The sequence below is a fragment of the Pleurodeles waltl genome, chromosome 4_1 (assembly GCF_031143425.1).
Source record: "Pleurodeles waltl isolate 20211129_DDA chromosome 4_1, aPleWal1.hap1.20221129, whole genome shotgun sequence".
Classification (NCBI taxonomy): domain Eukaryota; kingdom Metazoa; phylum Chordata; class Amphibia; order Caudata; family Salamandridae; genus Pleurodeles; species Pleurodeles waltl.
In genome coordinates, this window is record NC_090442.1 from 358,802,997 (window position 1) to 358,827,154 (window position 24,158).

Genomic DNA, 24,158 nt, shown 5'->3' on the forward strand with positions numbered 1-24,158 from the left:
ACGTGGACACATCACAATTTTTGACAGAAAATAGAGGTGTTTTTTGCAAAGTGCCTACCTGTAGATTTTGGCCTCTAGCTCAGCCGGCACCTAGAGAAACCTACCAAACCTGTGCATTTTTGAAAACTAGAGACCTAGGGAAATCCAAGATGGGGTGACTTGTGGGGCTCAGACAAGGTTCTATTACCTAGAATCCTTTGCAAACCTCAAAATTTGTCTTAAAAAACACGTTTTCCTCACATTTCGGTGACAGAAAGTTCTGGAATCTGAGAGGAGCCACAAATTTCCTTCCACCCAGAGTTCCCCCAAGTCTCCCGATAAAAATGATACCTCACTTGTGTGGGTAGGCCTAGCCCCCGTGACAGGAAATGCCCCAAAACACAACGTGGACACATCACAATTTTTGACAGAAAACAGAGGTGTTTTTTGCAAAGTGCCTACCTGTAGATTTTGGCCTCTAGCTCAGCCGGCACCTAGAGAAACCTACGAAACCTGTGCATTTTTGAAAATTAGAGACCTAGGGGAATCCAAGATGGGGTGACTTGTGGGGCTCAGACAAGGTTCTGTTACCCAGAATCCTTTGCAAACCTCATAATTTGGCTAAAAAAACATGTTTTTCTCACCTTTCGGTGACAGAAAGCTCTGGAATCTAAGAGGAGCCACAAATTTCCTTCCACCCAGCGCTCCCCCAAGTCTCCCGATAAAAATGATACCTCACTTGTTTGGGTAGGCCTAGCGCCTGCGACAGGAAATGCCCCAAAACACAACTAGGACACATCACAATTTTTGACAGAAAACAGAGGTGTTTTTTGCAAAGTGCCAACCTATAGATTTTGGCCTCTAGCTCAGCCGGCACCTAGAGAAACCTACCAAACCTGTGCATTTTTGAAACCTAGAGACCTAGGGAAATCCAAGATGGGGTGACTTGTGGGGCTCAGACAAGGTTCTGTTACCTAGAATCCTTTGCAAACCTCAAAATTTGGCTAAAAAAACACGTTTTCCTCACATTTCGGTGACAGAAAGTTCTGGAATCTGAGAGGAGCCACAAATTTCCTTCCACCCAGAGTTCCCCCAAGTCTCCCGATAAAAATGATACCTCACTTGTGTGGGTAGGCCTAGCGCCCGTGACAGGAAATGCCCCAAAACACAACGTGGACACATCACAATTTTTGACAGAAAACAGAGGTGTTTTTTGCAAAGTGCCTACCTGTAGATTTTGGCGTCTAGGTCAGCCAGCACCTAGGGAAACCTACCAAACCTGTGCATTTTTGAAAACTAGAGACCTAGGGGAATCCAAGATGGGGTGACTTGTGGGGCTCTGACAAGGTTCTGTTACCCAGAATCCTTTGCAAACCTCATAATTTGGCTAAACAAACACGTTTTTCTCACATTTCGGTGACAGAAAGCTCTGGAATCTGAGATGAGCCACAAATTTCTTTCCACCCAGCGTTCCCCCAAGTCTCCCGATAAAAACGATACCTCACTTGTTTGGGTAGGCCTAGCGCCTGCGACAGGAAATGCCCCAAAACACAACGTGGACACATCACAATTTTTGACAGAAAACAGAGGTGTTTTTTGCAAAGTGCCTACCTGTAGATTTTGGCCTCTAGCTCAGCCGGCACCTAGAGAAACCTACCAAACCTGTGCATTTTTGAAACCTAGAGACCTAGGGAAATCCAAGATGGGGTGACTTGTGGGGCTCAGACAAGGTTCTGTTACCTAGAATCCTTTGCAAACCTCAAAATTTGGCTAAAAAAACACGTTTTCCTCACATTTCGGTGACAGAAAGTTCTGGAATCTGAGAGGAGCCACAAATTTCCTTCCACCCAGAGTTCCCCCAAGTCTCCCGATAAAAATGATACCTCACTTGTGTGGGTAGGCCTAGCGCCCGTGACAGGAAATGCCCCAAAACACAACGTGGACACATCACAATTTTTGACAGAAAACAGAGGTGTTTTTTGCAAAGTGCCTACCTGTAGATTTTAGCCTCTAGCTCAGCCGGCGCCTAGGGAAGCCTACCAAACCTGTGCATTTTTGAAAACTAGAGACCTAATGGGAATCCAAGATGGGGTGACTTGTGGGGCTCTGACCAGGTTCTGCTACCCAGAATCCTTTGCAAACTTCAAAATGTGGCTAAAAAAGCACGTTTTCCTCACATTTCGGTGACAGAAAGTTCTGGAATCTGAGAGGCGCCACAAATTTCCTTCCACCCAGCGTTCCCCCAAGTCTCCCGATAAAAATGATACCTCACTTGTTTGGGTAGGCCTAGCGCCTGTGACAGGAAATGCCCCAAAACACAACGTGGACACATCACAATTTTTGACAGAAAACAGAGGTGTTTTTTGCAAAGTGCCTACCTGTAGATTTTGGCCTCTAGCTCAGCCGGCACCTAGAGAAACCTACCAAACCTGTGCATTTTTGAAAACTAGAGACCTAGGGGAATCCAAGATGGGGTGACTTGTGGGGCTCAGACAAGGTTCTGTTACCCAGAATCCTTTGCAAACCTCATAATTTGGCTAAAAAAACACATTTTTCTCACCTTTCGGTGACAGAAAGCTCTGGAATCTGAGAGGAGCCACAAATTTCCTTCCACCCAGCGCTCCCCCAAGTCTCCCGATAAAAATGATACCTCACTTGTTTGTGTAGGCCTAGCGCCTGCGACAGGAAATGCCCCAAAACACAACGTGGACACATCACAATTTTTGACAGAAAACAGAGGTGTTTTTTGCAAAGTGCCTACCTGTAGATTTTGGCCTCTAGCTCAGCCGGCACCTAGAGAAACCTACCAAACCTGTGCATTTTTGAAACCTAGAGACCTAGGGAAATCCAAGATGGGGTGACTTGTGGGGCTCAGACAAGGTTCTGTTACCTAGAATCCTTTGCAAACCTCAAAATTTGGCTAAAAAAACACGTTTTCCTCACATTTCGGTGACAGAAAGTTCTGGAATCTGAGAGGAGCCACAAATTTCCTTCCACCCAGAGTTCCCCCAAGTCTCCCGATAAAAATGATACCTCACTTGTGTGGGTAGGCCTAGCGCCCGTGACAGGAAATGCCCCAAAACACAACGTGGACACATCACAATTTTTGACAGAAAACAGGTGTTTTTTGCAAAGTGCCTACCTGTAGATTTTGGCCTCTAGGTCAGCCGGCACCTAGGGAAACCTACCAAACCTGTGCATTTTTGAAAACTAGAGACCTAGGGGAATCCAAGATGGGGTGACTTGTGGGGCTCTGACAAGGTTCTGTTACCCAGAATCCTTTGCAAACCTCATAATTTGGCTAAACAAACACGTTTTTCTCACATTTCGGTGACAGAAAGCTCTGGAATCTGAGATGAGCCACAAATTTCTTTCCACCCAGCGTTCCCCCAAGTCTCCCGATAGAAATGATACCTCACTTGTTTGGGTAGGCCTAGCGCCTGCGACAGGAAATGCCCCAAAACACAACGTGGACACATCACAATTTTTGACAGAAAATAGAGGTGTTTTTTGCAAAGTGCCTACCTGTAGATTTTGGCCTCTAGCTCAGCCGGCACCTAGAGAAACCTACCAAACCTGTGCATTTTTGAAAACTAGAGACCTAGGGGAATCCAAGATGGGGTGACTTGTGGGGCTCAGACAAGGTTCTGTTACCCAGAATCCTTTGCAAACCTCATAATTTGGCTAAAAAAACACGTTTTTCTCACCTTTCGGTGACAGAAAGCTCTGGAATCTGAGAGGAGCCACAAATTTCCTTCCACCCAGCGCTCCCCCAAGTCTCCCGATAAAAATGATACCTCACTTGTTTGGGTAGGCCTAGCGCCTGCGACAGGAAATGCCCCAAAACACAACGTGGACACATCACAATTTTTGACAGAAAACAGAGGTGTTTTTTGCAAAGTGCCTACCTGTAGATTTTGGCCTCTAGCTCAGCCGGCACCTAGAGAAACCTACCAAACCTGTGCATTTTTGAAACCTAGAGACCTAGGGAAATCCAAGATGGGGTGACTTGTGGGGCTCAGACAAGGTTCTGTTACCTAGAATCCTTTGCAAACCTCAAAATTTGGCTAAAAAAACACGTTTTCCTCACATTTCGGTGACAGAAAGTTCTGGAATCTGAGAGGAGCCACAAATTTCCTTCCACCCAGTGTTCCCCCAAGTCTCCCGATAAAAATGATACCTCACTTGTGTGGGTAGGCCTAGCGCCCGTGACAGGAAATGCCCCAAAACACAACGTGGACACATCACAATTTTTGACAGAAAACAGGTGTTTTTTGCAAAGTGCCTACCTGTAGATTTTGGCCTCTAGGTCAGCCGGCACCTAGGGAAACCTACCAAACCTGTGCATTTTTGAAAACTAGAGACCTAGGGGAATCCAAGATGGGGTGACTTGTGGGGCTCTGACAAGGTTCTGTTACCCAGAATCCTTTGCAAACCTCATAATTTGGCTAAACAAACACGTTTTTCTCACATTTCGGTGACAGAAAGCTCTGGAATCTGAGATGAGCCACAAATTTCTTTCCACCCAGCGTTCCCCCAAGTCTCCCGATAGAAATGATACCTCACTTGTTTGGGTAGGCCTAGCGCCTGCGACAGGAAATGCCCCAAAACACAACGTGGACACATCACAATTTTTGACAGAAAATAGAGGTGTTTTTTGCAAAGTGCCTACCTGTAGATTTTGGCCTCTAGCTCAGCCGGCACCTAGAGAAACCTACCAAACCTGTGCATTTTTGAAAACTAGAGACCTAGGGAAATCCAAGATGGGGTGACTTGTGGGGCTCAGACAAGGTTCTATTACCTAGAATCCTTTGCAAACCTCAAAATTTGTCTTAAAAAACACGTTTTCCTCACATTTCGGTGACAGAAAGTTCTGGAATCTGAGAGGAGCCACAAATTTCCTTCCACCCAGAGTTCCCCCAAGTCTCCCGATAAAAATGATACCTCACTTGTGTGGGTAGGCCTAGCCCCCGTGACAGGAAATGCCCCAAAACACAACGTGGACACATCACAATTTTTGACAGAAAACAGAGGTGTTTTTTGCAAAGTGCCTACCTGTAGATTTTGGCCTCTAGCTCAGCCGGCACCTAGAGAAACCTACGAAACCTGTGCATTTTTGAAAATTAGAGACCTAGGGGAATCCAAGATGGGGTGACTTGTGGGGCTCAGACAAGGTTCTGTTACCCAGAATCCTTTGCAAACCTCATAATTTGGCTAAAAAAACATGTTTTTCTCACCTTTCGGTGACAGAAAGCTCTGGAATCTAAGAGGAGCCACAAATTTCCTTCCACCCAGCGCTCCCCCAAGTCTCCCGATAAAAATGATACCTCACTTGTTTGGGTAGGCCTAGCGCCTGCGACAGGAAATGCCCCAAAACACAACTAGGACACATCACAATTTTTGACAGAAAACAGAGGTGTTTTTTGCAAAGTGCCAACCTATAGATTTTGGCCTCTAGCTCAGCCGGCACCTAGAGAAACCTACCAAACCTGTGCATTTTTGAAACCTAGAGACCTAGGGAAATCCAAGATGGGGTGACTTGTGGGGCTCAGACAAGGTTCTGTTACCTAGAATCCTTTGCAAACCTCAAAATTTGGCTAAAAAAACACGTTTTCCTCACATTTCGGTGACAGAAAGTTCTGGAATCTGAGAGGAGCCACAAATTTCCTTCCACCCAGAGTTCCCCCAAGTCTCCCGATAAAAATGATACCTCACTTGTGTGGGTAGGCCTAGCGCCCGTGACAGGAAATGCCCCAAAACACAACGTGGACACATCACAATTTTTGACAGAAAACAGAGGTGTTTTTTGCAAAGTGCCTACCTGTAGATTTTGGCGTCTAGGTCAGCCAGCACCTAGGGAAACCTACCAAACCTGTGCATTTTTGAAAACTAGAGACCTAGGGGAATCCAAGATGGGGTGACTTGTGGGGCTCTGACAAGGTTCTGTTACCCAGAATCCTTTGCAAACCTCATAATTTGGCTAAACAAACACGTTTTTCTCACATTTCGGTGACAGAAAGCTCTGGAATCTGAGATGAGCCACAAATTTCTTTCCACCCAGCGTTCCCCCAAGTCTCCCGATAAAAACGATACCTCACTTGTTTGGGTAGGCCTAGCGCCTGCGACAGGAAATGCCCCAAAACACAACGTGGACACATCACAATTTTTGACAGAAAACAGAGGTGTTTTTTGCAAAGTGCCTACCTGTAGATTTTGGCCTCTAGCTCAGCCGGCACCTAGAGAAACCTACCAAACCTGTGCATTTTTGAAACCTAGAGACCTAGGGAAATCCAAGATGGGGTGACTTGTGGGGCTCAGACAAGGTTCTGTTACCTAGAATCCTTTGCAAACCTCAAAATTTGGCTAAAAAAACACGTTTTCCTCACATTTCGGTGACAGAAAGTTCTGGAATCTGAGAGGAGCCACAAATTTCCTTCCACCCAGAGTTCCCCCAAGTCTCCCGATAAAAATGATACCTCACTTGTGTGGGTAGGCCTAGCGCCCGTGACAGGAAATGCCCCAAAACACAACGTGGACACATCACAATTTTTGACAGAAAACAGAGGTGTTTTTTGCAAAGTGCCTACCTGTAGATTTTAGCCTCTAGCTCAGCCGGCGCCTAGGGAAGCCTACCAAACCTGTGCATTTTTGAAAACTAGAGACCTAATGGGAATCCAAGATGGGGTGACTTGTGGGGCTCTGACCAGGTTCTGCTACCCAGAATCCTTTGCAAACTTCAAAATGTGGCTAAAAAAGCACGTTTTCCTCACATTTCGGTGACAGAAAGTTCTGGAATCTGAGAGGCGCCACAAATTTCCTTCCACCCAGTGTTCCCCCAAGTCTCCCGATAAAAATGATACCTCACTTGTGTGGGTAGGCCTAGCGCTCGCGACAGGAAATGCCCCAAAACACAACGTGGACACATCACAATTTTTGACAGAAAACAGAGGTGTTTTTTGCAAAGTGCCTACCTGTAGATTTTGGCCTCTAGCTCAGCCGGCACATAGGGAAACCTACCAAACCTGTGCATTTTTTAAAACTAGAGACCTAGGGGAATCCAAGATGGGGTGATTTGGGGGGCTCTGACCAGGTTCTGTTACCCAGAATCGTTTGCAAACCTCAAAATTTGGCTAAAAAAAACACGTTGCCTCCTATTTCGGTGACAGAAAGTTCTGGAATCTGAGAGGAGCCATAAATATCCTTCCACCCAGCGTTCCCCCAAGTCTCCCGATAAAAATGATACCTCACTTGTGTGGGTAGGCCTAGCGCCCGTGACATGAAATGTCCCAAAACACAACGTGGACACATCACATTTTTTTAAAGAAAACAGAGGTGTTTTTTGCAACGTGCCTACCTGTAGATTTTGGCCTCTAGCTCAACCGGCACCTAGGGAAACATACCAAACCTGTGCATTTTTAAAAACTAGAGACCTAGGGAAATCCAAGATGGGGTGACTTGTGGGGCTCTGACAAGGTTCTGTTACCCAGAATCCTTTGCAAACCTCAAAATTTGGCTAAAAAAACACATTTTCCTCACATTTCGGTGACAGAAAGCTCTGGAATCTGAGAGGAGCCACACATTTCCTTCCACCCAGCATTCCCCCAAGTCTCCCGATAAAAATTATACCTCACTTGTTTGGGTAGGCGTAGTGCCTGCGACAGGAAATGCCCCAAAACACAACGTGGACACATCATAGTTTTTGACAGAAAACAGAGGTGTTTTTTGCAAAGTGCCTACCTGTAGATTTTGGCCTCTAGCTCAGCCGGCACATAGAGAAACCTACCAAACCTGTGCATTTTTTAAACCTAGAGACCTAGGGAAATCCAAGATGGGGTGACTTGTGGGGCTCTGACCAGGTTCTGTTACCCAGAATCCTTTGCAAACCTCAAAATTTGGCTAAAAAAACAGGTTTTCCTCATATTTCGGTGACAGAAAGTTCTGGAATCTGAGAGGAGCCACGTATTTCCTTCCACCCAGCGTTCCCCCAAGTCTCCCGATAAAAATGATACCTCACTTGTGTGGGTAGGCCTTGCACCCACGATAGGAAATGCCCCAAAACACAACGTGGACACATCATAGTTTTTGACAGAAAACAGAGTTGTTTTTTGCAAAATGCCTACCTGTAGATTTTGGCCTCTAGCTCAACCGGCACCTAGGGAAACCTACCAAACCTGTGCATTTGTGAAAACTTGAGACCTAGGGGAATTCAAGATGGGGTGACTTGTGGGGCTCTGACCAGGTTCTGTTACCCAGAATCCTTTGCAAACCTCAAAATTTGGCTAAAAAAAACAGGTTTTCCTCATATTTCGGTGACAGAAAGTTCTGGAATCTGAGAGGAGCCACAAATTTCCTTCCACCCAGCTTTCCCCCAAGTCTCCCGATAAAAATGATACCTCACTTGTGTGGGTAGGCCTAGCGCCTGCGACAGGAAATGCCCCAAAACACAACATGGACACATCACAATTTTTGACAGAAAACAGAGGTGTTTTTTGCAAAGCGCCTACCTGTAGATTTTGGCCTCTAGCTCGGCCGGCATCTAGGGAACCCTCCCACACCTGTGCATTTTTGAAAACTAGAGACCTAGGGGAATCTAAGATGGGGTGACTTGTGGGGCTCTGACCAGGTTCTGTTACCCAGAATCCTTTGCAAATCTCCAAATTTTGCTAAAAAAAACACGTTTTCCACTCATTTCGGTGACAGAAAGTTCTGGAATCTGAGAGGAGCCACAAATTTCCTTCCACCCAGCGTTCCCCCAAGTCTCCCGATAAAAATGGTACCTCACTTGTGTGGGTAGGCCTAGCGCCCACGAAAGGAAATGGCCCAAAACACAACATGGACACATCACATTATTTCACAGAAAACAGTGCCTACCTGTGGATTTTGGCCTCTAGCTCAGGCGGCCCCAGGGGGGGCAGAAATGGGCTAAAATAAATTAAAAAAACCCTCCCCGGGAGTGACCCTTGCCTACTGGGTCGCTCCCCTTGCGTGACATTGGCGAAAAAAGATCCCCGGTGCCTAGTGGTTTCTGCCCCCTTGGGGGCATATTGACCTAAAATCGGCCGATCTGCCCCAAATGGTCTAAATACAATTTGCCCCCCAGAGGAGCGACCCTTGCCTAATGGGTCGCATCCCATCTCTAAAAAAACTAAAAAAACACAAAAAAGAAATTTGCCCTGGCACCTAGAAGTTTCTGCCCCCGGGGGGGCAGAAATGGGGCAAAATAAATTTACCCCCATCCCTCAAACCCCCCCGGGAGCGACCCTTGCCTACGGGGTCGCTCCCCCTGCCTGACATTGGCACAAAAAAAAAATCTCCGGTGCCTAGTGGTTTCTGCCCCCTTGGGGACAGATTGACCTAAAATCGGCCGATCTGCCCCCAAGGGGGGCAGAAATGGTCTAAATACAATTTGCCCCCCAGGGGAGTGACCCTTGCCTAATGGGTCGCTCCCCATCTCTACAAAAACAAAAAATAAAAAACACAAAAAAAAGAATTTGCATGGCGCCTAGAGGTTTCTGCCCCCCCGGGGGCAGATCGGCCTAATAATAATAATAGGCAGATTTGCCCCCAGGGGGGGAGAATTGGCCTAAAATAAATTTGCACCCCCACCTCCCCCAACCCCTCCCGGTAGCGACCCTTTCCTACGGGGTCGCTCCCCTTGCGTGACATTGGCGCAAAAAAAAGATCCCCTGTGCCTTGTGGTTTCTGCCCCCCTTGGGGGCAGATTGACCTAAAATCAGCCGAAATGGCCTAAATACAATTTTCCCCTCCAGGGGAGCGACCCTTGTCCAAGGGGTCGCTCCCCATCTGTAAAACAAAATCTGTACCTAGTGGTTTCTGCCCGCCTTGGGGGCAGATCGGCCTAATCAAAATAGGCTGGTGTGCTCCCCAGGGGGGCAGAAATTGCCTAATGTAAATTGTCCCCCCAGGGGAGAGACCCTTGCCTAAGGGATTGCTCCCCTTGCGTGAAATTCATGTAAAAAAAAAAGAAACTCCCTGGTGTCTAGTGGTTTCTGACCTACAGAAATATGCCAATCTGCTCCCAAGGGGGGCAGAGATGGCCTAAATATAATTTGCCCCCTAGGGGCCTTGCCTAAGGGGTCGCTCCCCACTTCCCAAAAAAAAAAAAAAAAAAAAAAAAGATCCCTGGTGCCTAGAAGTTTCTGCCCCCAGGGGGGGAAGAAAAGGCCTTCCAAAAAAATGCCCCCCCTGGGAGCGACCCTTGCCCAAGGGGTCGCTCCCTTATGTCAATTAAAAAAAAACAATGAAAATCCCTGGTGTCTAGTGGGCGTTTCAAAAGCCGGATTGCTTTGCAATCCGGCTTTTGAAACGCTCAGAGATACTTCAAAGGCAAGGAAATTCCTTTCCTTCCCTTTGAAGCCGCTCTGGGCCTCCCCCAATTGATCGAAAAGGAAATGCTTTGCATTTCTCTTTCGATCGCGCAGGAAGCTGAGCTTCCAGCGCGATGGGAGGAGGCCCTCTGTGATTGGGGGGGCAAGGAGTGGAAGGGGAAGGGCTTCCCCTTCCATCCCTGCCTTGGGGGGGGGGTGGGTGGGGAGCACATGGGGGGAGCGCTAGCGCTCCCCCCAGTTCCCGGGTGCAGGACGAGGTGATCTCGTCCAAGGCACCCGGGAACCGGTGCCTTGGACGAGATCACCTCGTCCAAGGCACCGTAGGGGTTAATCCTCAGGATAGGTTTTATTTATCGTTCACTTCATCCAAGTCACCCATTTGGGATACATTCAGTATATTAAAATAACTGTTTACTTCACGGTATTTATCAGCACCTGTGTTTCTAAAACCTGCGAATCAGTTGACAAAGATCGAGTTTGTCGTTTTTGGATCAAATACCCACTTGGCTAGAGAGGTCAATTCCTTAAAATCAATTAGCAACAAATAAAACAAGATCTGGCAATGCCAATATGTGCGGGTTATGAATGAACTGTCAAGTAAGACATAAAAATCCATGCACGTTAATGACTGTCTCCTTCCATCTGTGCTGCTGCCAGAGAAAAATGCTCTTGTTTCTAAGACTCTTTCATATCATTACAATGTCATGTGTTCACCACTGAACGTTCAAGTTTAAGCTCAGGCATCTGGATAATTAAACTAAATGATCACAGGTGTGTGGAGGTCACTTTTTTTGTGGAAACACACAACTTCTACCTAATCAAGCATGTACTCCTGGCTCCCAGCATGTGGGCGAAGCCAAAGCCCCTCTCTAGGTGGTTCTCACATAATTGTTTGGCAACAGTTAGGCTGTCAATCCAGACCATAAAAATTACTCCCAAATGACATCTCACTTTTGACTCAAACTAACTGTCCTTAGTCTGTCACCATCCTTCTATTTAGTGTTCCTATGTAAAGGGCAATCAGTCGTACAACTACAGTGGTATATTGTAGTTAATAATGAAAAAAGTAAAATATTGTAGTCTTTTAGAATTTTAATGGGAAAAAAGTTGTCCTGTTTTTGTGGGAGAAGTTGGACTTCAAATATAAACAGCCCTTGCATTTGTGAAACACTGGTCCCCACCATCAGCCATAGGTACTTAGGGGCATATTTACAAGCTTTTGGCGCAGGACAGCATCACAAGCCTTCTTGCTGTGCTGTCCTGCGTCAACAGAAATGGGCAGGAATGTGCTGTATCAACAAGATAGAGTGCATTCCTGTCTTTTCCCCCCATGCTGGTGCACAATGGGCTGCTATGCTCCAATGCAGGCACCCTTGCAAGGCTGTCTGCTTTGTCGGGATGATTGTTTATGTGCAGGAAGTGACACCTTCCTGCACAAAAACAATCATGAGAGGTGTTTTCCTCTTTCTATGCGTGCTGCAGGGAAAAAACAAGGAGAAATGAAGGTATTTCTCCGTGGTATGCCTCCCTTGGGAGGCGTAGGCTTTGACGCATTTTCAGCTTTAAAAATCCTGCTAAATCTGTGAATTTGCCTAAATATATGGATGTTGTTCGGGAACACCCACTGGAACACCCATGGAATGCCTCCCTGTCGCAGAGTGAGACAACACAATGACTTGCGCTGCATTGACTCAGTCCATATTTACAAGGCTAGGAAAAGCCACGCAGGGTGGCTTTTATTGGACTTTGTAAATATGGCCCTGCAGCGTACACTGCTGGACTGTCACTAAAAGTGACATTCCAGCAGCACAAAGGGCCTTGTAAATATGACCCTTAGAGTGCAGCACCGGGAACATGTGGCTGCTGCCCATGCAAATAGCAGGCAAAGAGCATACACACCCTCATTTGTGAGAACTTGAGAAGTTATGTTGCCTGTTCTGTTTCATCTACACTGCTTCAAATGTTGAGAATTCTCGGATCACAGTTGGATTTACAGGGGTAGATTGGAGGATAGTATAAAAGCTGGCTAATCATAAGATGTATGGAGAATGCAATACAGGGTAGTTGTGGCAATACTATGTGGCATTATGTAGTTGATGCTGGGATTTGCTGAGCTTACACACAAGATTCTTTCTGGTAAACACGTACCTAGCATACTACAACTATTTTCATCATCATTTCCTGTGAAAAGGAAATCGCGGAGACAATCATTGCCAACTTTAAAACAAAGCCTCAGTAATGGAAATAAAGGACTATAAAGAGCCAATCACACCGCCTGGTGTACCAGCACACAATTAACCCCAATACATTGTGGTAAATGCAGTGGGTGATAACACTCATGTTAGTTGAAAGTCTTTAGTATTCACCTTTGTTGATGCAGCCAGTCATGTGTATCTCTAGACACGTGGTTCAGGATTGTACTAAGTATCATATCTTGTTGGACACATAGCACAGTAAGCGAGTTAAGCACCAAACTGTAGAGATTCTCACTAAGAAGCAATAACTACTCAACAAAACTATGAACAAGAAAGTTCCATTCTCCCCGGATCTCTAGCCAAGAGAAACTAAAAAGGGCACACAGATTTAGCAGAAGATATCATGCAATGACATCGACATTGAGCACCTTCCCATTGCATTTCATAACCACAGCTAGAAACCCGGCAATGCTCAATGTGCATATTACTTTCACTTGTCTCTTTTTTATTTCCAGACACAGAGTTAGGTGAAAATCTACTAAGGGCCCATAATGAAACATCATTCCTTATTCCATTTTCACCCAGAAGCTATAGTTTTTCTGGCTGAAGTGAGGTAAATGATTATGAAGATTCCACAGGCTCTGAAGGTGGTATATGGACTGCACAGTCAGAAAATCAGCTGGGATGACAACAGGAGATGGCAGATAAGTTTTTTTTATCAGAGAGATTTTGTGCATCTCACTCCTTGTTGCCAATCATTGTACTACAAAGCTTTTTAAATCAGGGTAGTTTGGGGTCCATGACATGCTCAGTTGCCCCATTTCAATTTGTAGTTAATTCTTTTACATTGCCCTATGCTCAAGCCCCTCTTTACCATTACATCTTTTCTAATAGTTCTGCTCACAGCTCCGGAGCATTACTCGGGGGACCCACAGAAGCTGCATTTCTTGCTCATACAATATGTTCTCCATTTCTGGGGTCACCCAACTGCTATTCAGCCTACCTCAGAATTATCTTCCTACTCTCATAATAGAATGTGACGCTTCATGAGCCATATTCCTAATCCGTTTTTGTGCCCTGGATCTATTTATTGATGAATTAAAGGTATTTGTGAGCTTTGGGGAGACAGTAGGAAACAAGATAAATGTTTAGGTACAATCTGGAATGAAATGATAGGAAAAGCAAAATTAAGCGATGTGATGAGAAATGGTAAAGCAGAGTGGGGAGTTTAACAGTACCAAATGCCACAGAAAGAAATATTAAGGCATATTTTAATCAATTAATACCAGCAACTTCCTTTATCATTATCAATGATCTGCTGTTTCTCAGCTACTCTTTATGCTAAAGAAGAGTTTAGAGTTAGGTACTCCTATTTGGTAAATGGTTATGAATTGAATTGCAATTAATATGAGTTACCCTCTGTAATTGATTGAGGTTCTATTGCGTACTATGTAACATACTGATGCCTTAGCAATCCTTATCAGTCCTAGACTTAAAAGAAGCCTACTATCTAAGCCTGATTTGAGTGAATAATGAAGGGAGGGCAACCTTTTGAACCAGTGTTGCCTTTTAAATACCAAGTGATATAATTTAGTCTATGTAGCACCTCTACATACTCATCTGTTTCACGAATCACTGAGTATCACTGTTGCAGAGCAAGTTTTATCAATGATCTTCACTTTGGAATTCAGAGCAGTAGAAGATCTGGAAATTTCAGAAGAACTTTAGAATTTTGATGATGTACTTAGTAAACAGAATGCTCAAACTCTACTACTGCTTCTGAAATTCACCGGATGCAGTGCGTTTTAACTAAGTGCTTATATTCCTTGCCATCAGATTAATGTAGTCTAAGAGAAGGAGAATGAACATCTTAAAAGTTTTATTCATCAGTCTCAATTTCATGCTGCCCCTCTGCTATTCTTTGTACCAAAAGGAATGGATAATTATGTACCTCTTTTGGTTACTCAGTGATTGTTAGACCTGGCAGTTCTTGGCATGGTTTCCCCTGTCTTTTTGCTTCTGACCTCCTGTTTTTGATCCTGTGATGAATTTAGTTTTTTGCTAGTTCAAGACTTTGGGCACTCTACCACTGCTGGCCAGTTCTAGATCGCAGGTGTTCCCTGTCTAAATTGTATTGGTGATTAGTTTATCCATAATTGGCATCTTTTATTTACCAGTACATCCCCAGTATAGTGCACCATGTTTGCCCAGGTCCTGTAAATCAAAGGGTACTAGTGTGCCTGCAGCACTGATTGTGCCACCCAGATGAGTAGCCCTGCAAACAAGGTTCAAGCCTGCCATTGCAGTGCCTGTGTGTGTAGCTTTAAACTGCCATGTAGAGCTGGCAAGTGCACCCACTTGCTAGGTCCAAACCTTCCATTTTATTACCTGTAAGTCACCCCTAAGGTAGGCCCAAGGCTGCCCCATGGGCAGGGTGCACTGTATTTAAAAGGAAGGACATGTACTGGTATGTTTTAAATGTCCTGATAGTGAAATACTACTAATTTAATTTTTCATTATTACAAAACCTATCTTTCTCATAGGGTAACATTGGGATTGCCTTGCAATATCTGTTAAGTGTAATTTTCCCATTGGGAGCAGATAGAGATGTGGTGTTTGGGGTCTCTCAAGTCACTATGTAAAAATACATCTTTTGGTGAAGTTGATTTTTGAATTGAAAGTTTGAAAGTGCCACTTTTAGAAAGTGGACATTTTTTTGCTTAATCCTTCTGTGACTCTGCCTGTTTGCTGAATATATGTCTGGGTCAGGATGTCAGTTGAGCTGTAGGTGCCTTGTCTCTAGACAGTCACACAAAGGGAGCTGACGTATGCTCTGCATATCCTGATGGCCCATCACCAGGCTGATGGGTCTTCCTGAGCTAGAGTGGTGGGAGAGGTGACAAACCTGAATAGAGCTGTGCCTGTCCTCACACAAAGCAGTCTCCAATTCCCTGAAGTTTGTCTGGGGCCAGCATAGGAAAAAACATGGTTCTTGTGCACTACAAAGACAGAAACTGGTATAAATACTGTACCTCTGGCACCCCCATACACTACATAGTAGGAACACTTCTGGACTGAGGAGATTCTGCCAGGAAGAAGAACTGGATGCTGTAGGTGGGACTGCTGCTCTGCCTGTTGCTTTGTTGTGTTGGTCTGCTGCTTGCTGCTTCTGTCCTGGGAGTGAAAGGATTGGACTTTGCTTTCTACATCCTACTTTCCAAGGTTCTCCAAGGACTTTAACTGAGCTTGCCTCCTGTTAAGAAGTCTCAGGGCCATCAAAGACTTCATCTGCCAGCACCTGGGCTCTCTTGCTTCGAGTCCTGATTTCCTAAGTGGTACCAAATCCAGTCCCTGAGCCCTTGGGAGTGAACTGTGGTGCAACAAGGAAGAAACTGGCACATTGACTTCCAGAGTGACTTCGGAAACTGTTCCGCTCCCCAACCCAGTGCTGCTGCCTGCACTGGAGGTGTGGCCCCTGCTATGTGCAATAACCACAACCCACAACACAGGGCCCGTTGCAGCTGCTGTGCCTCCGAAGTCCCGCCACAGCGTGAATCCATGGAGCCATGTTACTGATGTCCATGACACCTGAGTCTGACTCCACCACAGCACCTGTGGCCTGTGATGTAATCACAATACCACGAAGTTGACCTGCTGGATTCATCGCCCCCGCCTTGCGTAAGGGACTGATGCATCACTGCCAATGCCATATCACCTCCCCTGCAACCGTAAGGAACTGATGCGTCACTTCCCCTGATGGCAGTAAGGACCCTACACCGCACTGTCTCCAGCAACGCCTCACCTTCCCGACGACACCAAGCCACATCTTTGTTTCCTCATCGTTTTCCTAGGTACTGTAACCGGGGTCCATACAACTCCACAGCCGTCCCACGCTCTCTTGCTGTTGGCACTGGCATGTTGGAAGTGACTCCGTCAAGCCATTTTAATAGCCCCAGTTGGAACTATTGTGTTTCTAAGCATTATACGACATTTAGGCCCATATTTATACTGTGTTTGCTGTGAATAAGAATAGTTTTTAACGCTAATTCAGCGCAAACTTAACTCCATATTTATATTTTGATTCTAGACCCATCTAACGTCAAAATGTTGGAGTTAAAGACATTTTTTGGATGCGTGAAACCACTTTGCAACAATGCAGAGTTCCCGTCCCAAAAATGACTCTATTCCCGTAGATCTTTATTTATCCTCCCGTGCAAAAGATGGTGCACAGGGATGAGGCGGGCCTAAATAATGACGCTAAGCTTGCTTAGCGCCATAATTTAGGGCCTGTGTCAGTGCAGGCGTTAGGGGACCTGTGGACCCATTTCCATGGTCAGACATCATGGAAAGAGCCCACAGGTGCCCACCCCAAGCCTCATGTACCCACACCAGAGAGACACCAGTGGATGGGGTAACCCATCCCAGGTAAGTATAGGTGAGTAGAGGTAATTATTTTTAAAAATGTACCATTGGGGGTCCTGAAATGGAATGGCCATGCCCAGGGGACCCTTGTGCCCTGTGCTGGCCATTGGGTTGGTGGGCATGACTCCTGTCTTTTATAAGACAGGAGTAATGTGGTATGGATGGTTTGCGTCAGGAAATGATGCTAGGCTGGTTAAAGGCATTTTCTAACCAGCCTAGAGTCATTTTTTGGTGCAAAATCCCTTTCCCTCATTCCGCCACCCCCACTCGGCTAATGTCAATTTCCCAGACGTTAGCCCAGACTTTGTGCCGGCTTGAGGGATTTCATAAATTTGGCACCCGGCTGGCGCTCTAGAATGACGCAAGCCAGCACCATACTTTTTGACGCAAAACTGCATTTGCATAATTTAGCGTCAAAAAGTATAAACATTGGCCTTAATTTTTTACAACACACACCTTTATTTATGTGTATTGGATCTTGTTGTTTTGGTTTTGTTTTACTCATAAATATTGACTATTTTTCCAAACTGGTGTGGAATCCTTTTGTAGTGTTTTCACTGTGTTACTGTGTATGTGTACAAATACTTTACCCAATGCCTCTGAGATAAGCTGGACTTCTCGTTCCAAGCTACCAGAGGGTGAGCAGGAGTTATCTTAGCTGTGTGCTTCCCTGACTAGAGTGAGGGTCCCTACTTGGATAGGGTGTAAACCACTGACAACTAGAGACTCCATTTCTAACAGTGATCAACAGTTAAGCAATCTCTCAATAAAGCAATATCTCAAGCCATGACTAGAGTGGCCATGGGATACGGGTTGTAAGCAGGGTCTGACAGATCGTTAAAGGGTATATTATTGTGATTCAAGGGGAAATAGACTTACTATCAGAAAGTGGATATTAATTTCGGGCCCTCATGCACTTAATAAACACACCCTGCTTAGGTCCCAATAAATGTTTCAGAGAAACTAGGTAAACGGGGATATGATTTTTTTGAGTTTTAAGACAAAAGAGTATAGAAAATGTTTAAAACTCATCAGTAGTAACAGGCGAAAATTCAGGCTGATTGTGATGGAGCAGAGTTCAGATACACAAAGTAGGTTGCCCCAGCAAAGTTTTTAAACTAGGATTTAGTCTTTGAAAAGTAAGTCAACATCCTTCAGCAGCGCAATTTCCCAGGCTGAGTCTAGTGCAAGTCTCTCAAAAATGGATATGTCAGAGTTGAGCTCCTGCTGAAGCTCTTGGTTTTGGCACTAAAAACTCCAAAATGAGCAAAGCTGAATTTCATAGGCTACCTGGTCACTTTGCCATTGGGATGATTTTGCTGGTTGCCCAGTTCCAAGGTTTTACTTTCAGACGTAGTCATTTTTCGTTTCTCAAAATTCTCCAGTGAGGTAAAGCTGGATGTTGTATTAGGGCAGGCCCCATAAATCCAGATATCTTTTCCATGACATTATGATGAACCTACCACCAGTGCATCAAAAAGCTCTGAACATGATAAATCTGTTTTTCATACCCTCTTGGGTGTGACCTCCCAGTGCAAGCCTCATAATGGTCTCCCATTTTTCATGAGATGGACAATTAGGGCTAAATCCCACTTATACCCACTGCTCTGATTGTTCGTTATGGTCTCTGGTGCGACCCCCAGTGTTATAAACACGATGAAATTTCTCATTTAGTCAGTCTCTTTCCATTCTTTATCTGCTGTCATCTTTGATATGTGTAGTACAAAGTATGAAGTTCTTAGAATGCATGAAAAAATGCTGATATCCACAAGGCCACTCACTCTGTAGGCTGACATGACTTTTGTGTTTGTTAAATGGAGGCAGCCATTACAGTATGCCCCCATATGGTGTAGGCTGCTATGTTTCTAATTGTTTATAGAGATGCTCCATACGAGAAATCCAATGGAGCAATTAGTTTAAAATAGAGCCAAATAGAACCTTAGTGGGCATCACTAAATTAATCTGAGCTAGCTAGAATAGTGTAATAGAAGAAAGCCTCAGATATTTTGCCATCTTGAAATGTGAATATGTGTACATTAGTCATTATGCACTAATATACCATTGAATCCTACTTGGCATAATAAAGCAGTGGGGACAAAATAAAAATGTCTTTCTTGAATAACTTGAATATCTTTACCACAGAATGATGAATCAAAATGAACTATGACAGACAGCAAATTAAGCTCAGTACAGAAACAGACAGATCCAGTGACCAACCACTGCTGCACATGGCCTAATGATGTAGGGTGCCAGTACAACCATTTGCTGATGGTATTTAATAAAAGACTACCTGCGTAGACCAAACATTGCAGTGGTGGTGTGAGTTATGATGTGCATTGTATGTCGTACATCATAACTGGTGAGTTAAGGATTTTTTCTTATATATATATATCCCAAGATATTTACAGTTTATACCATGCCCTCATACAATTCACCTGACCCTACAATGATGGGCGAGTGGTCCAAGAATTCAAACAGAAGCTCTGGGATCATGCTGGAGATTCTGATTAAATATGTGTGGTCAGCTAGGAAGAAAATCTTAGAGGAGATTGAAATACTTCAGGAGAACTGAAAGGGTGTGAAGGCCAGGAAAGCATAAACAAACTCATTAAGGAGAGGCTGGAAAAACTTGAGGATTATATAAAAAGGAGAAAGCAGAGAAAATATTTTTGTGACTGTGGTGACTATAAGCAAGGCAGAATTCATACTTCCAGAAACAAATATGATAGTGCATAATGTTAATATAAGCTCTAAAGATACCACAACGGTCTACAAGACAATGATTTTATTGAAAGGTTCAGAAGCTGCGCTTACAGTGATCTCAGATATGTCTGAGACTAGTGCATCCAAGGGTGAAGGAAAAACCAGACCAATGAGTGTTTTACAGGAATACCGCCTTCTGTGAAGGGGGTGGATAATTTCACAGTCAGACAGCACCAACGAGAGATGACACAGAGGCAGGAGACAAGGAAGGGCAGCAAGAGGATGTGGGGCAGGAGGAGGAGGAAGAGGAAAAAGAGGACCAAACAGAAATGGAGCAGATAGAGAGAACAACACAGAGCCTAGTAGGAAATTACAGGGGTTCAGCAAAGAAGATGTAATGATGGAGGGAGGCCCAGACAACAATACAGTGGTAAACTTATCACCTAGACAATTGACTAACACATAACTTATAGTACTTTCACTAAGCCTGTCTTTTTGTCCTTCCCAAAATTTTATTTAGGTAAAAAGTCAGATTGATGTGTTCAAATTTGTGAGAAAACTTAATTTAAAAAAAGGCATATGCTAAGGCCTGAAAGAATCTCAGGGAACAGGCGTAATGATAGAAGGGGTACATTGTCTAATTTAAAGATCAGTGATGTGGATTTGTTGGTAGATGAGTTAGGTATTACTTACGATGAATCAGCCCCCACAAACTTCAAACCTACCTCTGTTTTCATGCCTCAGATGCCTTTTGGCATGATAGATGCTTTCCATGACAAAACTGTCAAAGATCTTTAAAAATTACAACACAGGCACCAATACACTAAACATAACATCACCAGAGCACAGCGCCAGGCACTAGAGGACCTAGCTGCAGACCCCAGTATTCTAATCTGGCCCACAGACAAAGGGGACATTATTGTTATCCTTCCTAACGAGCAATACATCAGAGAAGTCACTAGACAACTCACTCAATTATAGAAAGTGATACACCCCCATTTCTAAGGTAGAGTACCATCAAATCATTATCATATGTGGGCCAAGTTGGAGGATTGGAGAGACCAGGGTCTCTTGGAGGTTGAGGAATTTTATTACCTCAAGAAGGATACTAGTCAGCTTTGGGCCTCTAGCTACTCCCCAAGATACACAAACACAGCACAGACCCTCTGGGGCGTCCCATAGTGTCCTTAAGAACCAGTAACCTGGAGAATACTTCTAGGCTTATTGATTTCTTTTTGAGGAACTTTGTTTCCACATTACCTTCATATCTCAGGGACACAAAGGACTTTCTTGAATGGAAAGAGGGTATTTAGTGGGATGATGGCTTTATCCTGATGACCTTGGATGTATACTCACTGCATACTGCCATCCAGCACATGGATGGCCTCCAAGCATGTGAACATTTCCTATGTGCCAGACCCATTCACTTACTACACCAACCCAAAATGGTGGTTGAGATGATTACGTTTTGTCTCAAGAATAACAGCTTAAAATTTGATGGCAACATCTACCACCAGTTTAAGGGGACAGCAATAAAAGCTTGCTTCACCCCAAGCTACGCAAACTTGTTCATGGGCTGGTAAGAGGAGAAAGTGTCCATTGCCGAAGACACAGCACAGAATGAGTAAAATGCCATCCTTTTGCTCCGGTTTATCGATGATCTTTTTATCATCTGGTGAAGTACTGCGGAGACAGTGGAGACATTTGTTAATAAGCTTAGGAAGAACTTCCTCAATTTGGATTTTGCTGTGAGTACCAGCAAGACTCGCATTGAGTTTCTGGACATTGTGGCAGAAGTGGAGGGGGATCACCTGACTACCAAGCTGTATTGCAAGCCCACTGAAGGCAACAGCCTTCTCCATGCCCTCAGCAGTCACTCTGGGACTCTCAAGTGGAAAATGTCTTAATGGGAGCTGCTGAAGACAAGGTAAAACTGTAGCTCCCAGGAATATTTCCTTGAGGAGCAGGTTGTCATATTGAGGAGATTGAAGGAAAGAGGTCACACAGGGAACAGTCCTCCACACTATGCATTGCACTACCAGTGATATTGCTAGCCACCAAGGCATAGGGAGGGGCACACTCCGGCGAATGCAGCACACCTCGGACCCACGCCGCCCTGACCAGTAGTGGATGCCTACCAGCTAGGAAGCAGGATTATCCCTTCAGAACCCTAGCCACCACGGGACCTACGCTGCAATGTCAGGCCTGGCCTAGGGGCACCCACTGACACACATCCACCACCTGGATACCACCGTACCAATGCGTAAGTAGTAATGATGGGCACTGTACTCACCCCTTTGTGGCTGCTGTGATGCCCTCAAGTGCCCATCCAGCTCTGGATAGGCCACCGCCAGTATGCATGCCATCGGTGGTCAGGGTTCGACGGGCACCCCTTCCTCGTTGGGAGGCCATCCCCAGCTGGGCCTACACCGTCTTCTGTGCCCAGCGTCTCAGCTCCTCCCACCGTTTGCGACAGTGGGTGCTCCGTCTGCCATAGATACTCAGGGTCCGCACCTTCTTAGTGATGGCACGCCATATACCCTTCTTTTGATGGGCGCTGACCTGCAGAGGCAATACACACAGGGAAATACCATTGGACAACAAGTCCAGCCTGTTACACATATAGCCCACCATACTCGTTTACATCACCACTGGCACACACATAGCCCAGCACACAACCTGTATGCCGCCAAGAGGACATGGACACAAGGCCTTTACACACACCACTCCAAGCATCCTTCCCACATGCATCGTGCCCACAGTTTACTCACCTGTTGGTCTGGAGGCCCATACAGCAGTCCATACTGGGGTAGGATCCCATCCACCAGTCTCTCCAACTCCTCCGAAGGGAAGGCTGGGGCCCTTTCCCAACTCACACAGGCCATGTAGGTTCCAGGCACAGGTCACAGCAGCACATGCAGTGTAGCTCCTCTCCTGTGGAAGGTCAGGTAGCAAGTGAGGAATATGATAGAAAATGGCAGTCACGTCGCCGGTGGTGCATACCGTCACCACCGGCATAGACCACCATTGGCCACTGTACCCCATAGCCCCTTCTGTGTAACCATTACGTCCTGGGCATAGAGCCCAGAGGGAGCGCTAGCGCTCCCTCTGTGGGGTTTCCCCCCCCCGCCATGCAGGGATGGAAGGGGAAGCCGTTCCCCTTCCAACCCCCTGTGATGTCAGCGCGCGATCGCACGCTGACTATCACAGAGGCCTCCTCCCAGCTTCCAGCGCGATCGGTAGAGAAATGCAAAGAAAATAATTTCCTTCCCTTTGAAGTCTCTCTGAGCGTTTGCAAAGCAATCCAGCGGCTAAAACACCCACTAGACACCAGGGATTTACTTTACAAAAGGAAACTGGCATGGGGGGAGCGACCCATTGGGCAAAGGTCGCTCCCAGGGGTGGCATTTTTTTAAGGCCTTTTCTGCCCCCCATGGGGGCAGATCGGCCTACTGTTAGGCAAGGGTATCTCCCCTAGGGGGCAAATTATATTTAGGCCATTTCTGCCCCCCTTGGGGGCAGATTGGCCTATTTTTATGAGGCCAATCTGCCCCCAAGGGGGACAGAAACCACTAGACACCAGGGAGTTTTTTTTCCGTGAATTTCACGCAGGGGGAGCAAATTTATTTTAGGCCATTTCTGCCCCCCTGGGGGGCAGATTAGCCTATTTTAATTAGGCCGATCTGCCCCCAAGGGGGGCAGAAACCACTAGGCACCGGGGATTTTTTTAGCTCCCCTGGAGGGGCAAATTGTATTTAGGCCATTTCTGCCCCCTTTTAGGTCAATCTGCCCGCAAGGGGGGCAGAAACCACTAGGCACCGGGATCTTTTTTTTTGCGCCAATGTCTCGCAAGGGGAGCAACCCCGTAGGCAAGGGTCGCTCCCCGGGGGGTGGAGGGGCAGGGGGCACATTTATTTTAGGCATTTCTGACCCCCCTGGGGGCAGATCGGCCTATTGTTATTAGGCCGATCTGCTCCCGGGGGGGCAGAAACCTCTAGACACCAGGGCAAATTTTTCTTTCTGTTTTTTTTTTGTTTGTTTGCTTTTTTAGAGATGGAGAGTGACCTATTAGGCAAGGGTTGCTCCCCTGGGGGGCAAATGGTATTTAGACCATTTCTGCCCCCCTTGCAGATCGGCTGATAAACCACTAGGCACCGGGGATCTTTTTTTTGTGCCAATGTCACGCAAGGGGAGTGACTCTGTAGGCAAGGGTCGCTCCCCAGGGGACCGGGGGGGGGGCAGGGTGGCAAATATATTTTAGGCCATTTCTCCCCCCCGAGGGCAGATCGGCCTATTGTTATTAGGCCGATCTGGCCCTGGGGGGGCAGAAGCCTCTAGGTGCCAGGGATAAAAAATAATTAGGATTTTTTTTTTTTTTTTTAGAGGTGGGGAGCGACCCCTTAGGCAAGGGTCGCTACCCGGGGGGGCAAATTTATTTTAGGCCTTTTCTACCCCCCCAGGGGCAGATCGGCCCATTGCTATTGGGCCGATCTGCCCCCAGGGGGGGGGC